The sequence below is a fragment of the Myotis brandtii genome, unplaced genomic scaffold, assembly GCF_000412655.1.
Source record: "Myotis brandtii unplaced genomic scaffold, ASM41265v1 scaffold176, whole genome shotgun sequence".
Taxonomy (NCBI): Eukaryota; Metazoa; Chordata; class Mammalia; order Chiroptera; family Vespertilionidae; genus Myotis; species Myotis brandtii.
The window spans coordinates 3,709,428-3,715,141 of NW_005356519.1; the positions used below are offsets into that span (position 1 = coordinate 3,709,428).

Sequence of the window (5,714 nt, forward strand, 5' to 3'; positions counted from 1 at the left end):
ATCCCTTTGATAACTAAGCCAAGCAGATAAAATATTCACAAAACCGAAATCCGGTGGGGTCTGGAACCTATGGCTTTGCAATTTGGAAGGCATTTGATTATGTCCTTTGTAGATTGTTCATGTTCTTTGAACCTAGTTGAAAAAAATAAAAAAGGTTTATATCTCAGCCTGCTGAGCTCCTCACATTTAACACAGAATAAGTGGCTTCCACAAATCAAGGTATCCCAGGCAGCAGAGGTGTGCCTCACAAACAATGGCTGGGAGACAGCTGGCCACAGGCACATCAAGAGACTGCACTGTGAAGCCAGCTGAATTGTGGAGAATGGAAGTTCAGGAAATGGAAATTCCTAAAAGATTCCTATCGTTATAGGCTAAAGACGCCTGTCTGTCTTGACTCATTTAAAAAAATTCTTCTCCATTAAAATACTGAGGCAATAGGTTTGAGATTTTTAATTAGGAACTCTCTGTGTGCTCTTAGGGGGAGCACAGCCACGATGTCTAGCCTAAGTGGCCAGATTTAGTAAATAAAAATACATGGTGCCCAGTTACATTTGAATTGCAGAAAACAAGTATGTGCATGTGCCCTACTGTATTTTATTTTATCTGGAAACCCTACATTTGAGCTTTATTTTTCTTTTTTAAATCTCACATAACAGTTACACTTATTTTCCTATCACAAATACTAGTAGTAAGGGAATTAAAAAAGTCAAATGGGTATGATTATGTTACTTTGTTAACATTCCACTTAATTTAGCTTGGGGGCAGTTTTGAGAGGTTTTGTAACTATTTCAAAGCAGTGGTTTCAAATCTGAGTACCTATTGTATTTTTACCTGGAAAACTAATAAAACTTATTGAGGTATTGATACCATTGTAATTAACTAGTTATTAATAATAGGAAAGAAGCAAAGGGAAGGCCAGATATTATAGGCATGTCACTAGGGCAGCTTCACCAGGATACAATTTTACATTCCCCAGGGGTCCAATAAAGGAGAGATAGACACATGCCCAGTAAAGTTGGGGTGACATAGGGAAGGTGCTTTCTGAGAACAAAGGTCATTGGCTAGAATGGGTGTGGCCACGGCAAGGGCAAGAAATTTGGGATATTGAATCCCCTGAACAAAGGAGTTTGCTCTCTTCTGCTCTCACTGCTCTTGGGACTCTTGGGACTTGTGTGGCTTTGGGTTTGTGAGACTGCTCTTGTGTTTGCCCACATGGCCCACAGCCCCGCGAGCCCCGCACGCAATGACTGATGGACTGCAGCTAGCTTGATGCTATACTGGCCCTGGCTCCAACATGAGAAGAAAACTTTGGACACTGGCTTTGCTTCAAGCCCTGCCGAAACCCCAGCTATACTTCTTCTATGACTGGACTAAGGCAAACGGGACTTTGGAAACACAAAGATTTTAACTCCATGGATATAAAAATTTCTGCCATATCTCATCCTCCCATGGGGACCTCTGGAAATACTTATTCCAACAGAACCCCAAGAACCCCACTCCTATCAATAACAGAATGATCAAGACGGTCTTAGGATTCCCCTTAGATAAGATCAAGACTAAACTTGACACAGGCTTTTTCCTTTTATTTTTCTAAAATATTTCCTTCCTTCCTTCCTTCCTTCCTTCCTTCCTTCCTTCCTTCCTCCCTCCCTCCCTCCCTCCCTTCCTTCCTTCCTTCCTTTTCTTTTTTAAAGAGCAACTCAATGATTTTTGAGAGTTGATTAGTACAATACAGAAAACATAGGGAAAAGTACTTGGCAGTACTTAACTCATTATGGTTATAATAAGAATATTACAAATTTTTGTTACTCACTTTTTCAGAACATAAATCAAAGCCATTAACTTGAACTTCAGGTATATGCACAATACATACACAACCTTATGCAAAATACTTTTCATAAGTAACATTGCATTTTAAAATATTGGAAACTAAATATCTGTGCTGATTTGTACTTTGACTTAATGGAACCATCAGAGAACAGCATTCAACTAAGGAGGGTGATACTCACAATGAAGCTCTTAAAGTTAAAAATGTCTTCCTCCCTTTACACATACCACAGGCTACACCGTGTCCGGAGAGGGTTCATTATGAGGAAAATGTCAATCACAGCTTTGAGACCTTGCTTTGGAAGAAAATAATGAATGAGAAAGCAATCTTCACGTTCAAATAAGTGGTCTTGATTTTTCTTCTTATAGAAAAAGTTTAAATAAGTTTACTATGAATATAGCTGCACCATTAATTTAGGCAGCTCTCAGGTAAAGTCCAGCACTTCGCTTTTACAAAGTCTCTGAGAAGAGGTCAGCAGAGATCATCTCATCTTAACTCGTGGCATCATCCATTCAAGTCCTTGTCATAATCCCTCACCAGGAAGAGCACAGCATGCCACTGGTGGTTTTCAATGGAAGTTATTAAAAACAACTAGGAGATTTCTGCTACAGTCATGTGTTCTTTAACATCTTGTTTATTAGCAAAAATCAGCAATCCCACTTTCCGTAGGTCCTCATGGGCTAACATTTTTATACAGTTCTCTTCTAGGAAGTCCTTTATCTGTACTGTTCACAACACCGATTACAGACTCTGTACTATAGTGAGTGTTCCAGGAAGAATGAAGAGATTCTTGGCCACCAATATCCCACATTAGAAATTGTGTATTATTGATCATTATCTCTTCTACTTTCTATGGTAGGAATGTATGTATGTATGTATCACTTCATTCTTAGAAAACGGATAAAAATGGTAGGTTTCCCTGCATTATCCAGCCCAACAATGATAACTGAACAGTCTCTATATTCTAATGAAGAGAATTCCCATTCTCGGGCAGCGGACCCCTTCCAGACACCTAGGCCTCCTGGCCTCCCCAGGCTCAGGTTGACGGAGAGGAGAAAGACACGCTGGAGCCTCCCTTGCTGGCTGTTGCCTAGGAACCCGAGGGAGGCAAAGCCCAGGTGGCCTTGAGGCCCTGCTGCTTGCACAGTGGCACTCTCCTGCTCTGGGACATCCCCGCTGCACAGTCTGCCACTAGCCTCCTGGACCATTGTCGTCCCCCAGCTCCTTTTGGGCAACTGCCTGAATAGTCTTCTACTAGACTACAGGCCCCTGATCTCTCTTTTTTAGGGCATTTACTTTAGCAACTTGCAATTGTAAATTCTTTCTCTGCACTTTTGAGATATAAAACTTCTCCCAGCCTCCTGCCATTTTTGTTTCATGTCTTTCTCAAGGATCTGGGAGCCATGCCTTTGAACTATAATCAAGGAGGATAGTGTTCCACCTCCCAGTCTCTGTGGGAGGCCTACCTTCAATAACAGACAATTAGCAAACATGGATACTCTAATCTCATTGACAAATCCGCCCCCCCCCCCCCCCCCCCCCCCCCCCCGTCCTTCAGTACTTTTCCACTAGCTCATCCTGGCACTCAAACATCCTCTCACCTTTTGTTTCTGCAGAGCTGAGCTCAGTCCTGTACAGAAATCTCTCTCCCTTACTGCAGTAGCCCGAATAAAATTGTCTCACAGTTTTTACCAAGTGTCCAAAGCGTTTTTACTTTGACAGGTGGGATGAGGTCTGGGCCTTTGTACTCACACCAAATCCTCCAGGTGATTTTGGTACTGACTCAAGTTTGAGAACTACTTTATTTTTAGCAGCATTTTACAAATCTATTTGACCTTAAAGTACAAATTTGTAGTGACCTTGCTTCAATGACATCTTTTTAAATAAAAATTTAAAAAGTTACGGTTATTACTTATCTTGTTCTTTTCTCCAATTCAATCTAGTAATGATTCTCAGCCTTTTAACCAACGTGACCTTCTTGGTTCTTGAGGAATAGTATAGCATAGCCCTGCTGGCATGGCTCAGAGGTTGAGCATTGACCTATGAACCAGGTCACAGTCATACAGGACCATAAAAATGACCATGCAGGTTCAAATAGTTCAAAGTAACCCTGTTAAGTCATGTCGACTATTTAACATTTCAATTAAGACTGCGGAATGGATTTTGAGCAGCAGATGGGAAAATGGGAAAGAATAGTCACAATGAGCATACACTCTTCTTCTAGAAGAGGGTTTCTCAAACTTATAGCCCAGTCACTCTATAGAGGCAGAAATCGGGTGCAATGAAGAGGAGGGTGTGGAGTATGTTACAGCCTCTTAGGTGGTTCTCCTTTCTCTAATCCACTCTCTCACTGAGAAAACCTGCTCATAGCATTCTTCAATTGCCTGGGTGGGTTGCTCAGAAAGGAGATAATATTCTACTCATTTTCCCCCTCAACACAGTGTCTGGCAATAAATAAAAGCTTAATTAAATCTTATTTTCTTACTCCAACACTTTGCAGAATTTTTATCACCTTCTCAGTGTGTATCCTAACCTATCCTTCTTTTATGCCTGACATGATATAATATTAACTTTACATGCAAAACTTTTCTGTGGACCTTTATTTATGGGGCAGAAAGAGTATTTCAAATTAGAATAGGAAGGAGATAAGTTTGTCTTATTTTTCTAGCCAAACAATTACCAATTCAAAATCACTTAATACATTCTCAATATCATTCATCAAATTTAATTATTTTCAGTTGAGGAAACAAACTCACTTTATCTGTTCATCAAATAGTTACTTAGAACCTACGATGTGCCATCACCATACTAGGTACTAGGAGTACAAAAAAAGTATTATATGGTTTGTATACATTTGTATGTTTAGAACAGGAGACAGAAAAGCAAATCAATGCAATAGTATTTGATAAATACTATGACCAAAATATGAGCAAATGTTTCTTTCTACTATACTTCTAATGGCCATTCTTTCCCAGACACTTTGTATTAATAATTTCTCTTTAACAAATATTAATATTCATAATTGTCAAAACTTTGAAGCAATGCAACCAAAATGTCTTTCAGTAGGTGAGTGGATAACTAAACTGATATATCCAGAAAATGGAATATTATTCAGTGCTAAAAAGAAATGAGCTATTAAACCATGAAAAGACAAGAAGGAAACTTACATGTATATTAAGTAAGTGAAAGAATCCTATCTGAAAAGGCTAAATACTATATGACATTTTGAAAAAGGCCAAACTATGGAGATAGTAAATAGGGATGAATATATGAACACAGTGGATTTTTAGGACGGTGAAAATACTCTGAATGATATTACAGTGGAGAGTATATAGCATTAAAATGTTGTCCAGACCCATAGAATATGCAACCCCAAGAGTGAACCCCAGTATAAACTGTGAAATCTAGGTGAAAATGATATGTCAGTGTAGGTTCATCAACTGTAACAGATGTACCACTCTGGTGGGGTATGTTGCTACTGGGAAGGCTATATATTTGTGGAGGCAGGGGATATTATAAGAAATCCCTCTGCCTTCCTGTCAATTTTGTTGTGAACCTAAAACTGCTCTAAAAATTAAGTCTATTAGCTCTGGCTGATGTGGCTCAGTGATTAGAACGTTGGCCTGCACACCTAAGGGTCTCAGATTCAATTTCAGGTTAAAAGTTCGTACCTGGGATAAAGGTTTGATTCCCAGCCTCATGCTGGAGGCAACCATTTGATAGGTCTCTTTCAATGTTTCTCTCTCCCCCTCTTTAATCCCTCCCTTCCACTCTCTCTAAAAATCAATGAAAAACATATACTTAGGTGAGGATTAGCAATAATAAAAAATTAAGTCTATTAAAAAAATAAATCAATATAGACTTTTTAAAAAATTATTTATTTTCT

At 39.1% G+C, this 5,714-nt stretch overlaps 1 pseudogene; it reads right to left on the reverse strand.

Annotated features, from left to right (window-relative positions):
• Positions 1-2,309: 2,309 nt before the first annotated feature.
• On the reverse strand, positions 2,310-2,895 carry LOC102259476 (annotated as a pseudogene).
• Between the last annotated feature and the right edge of the window lie 2,819 nt (positions 2,896-5,714).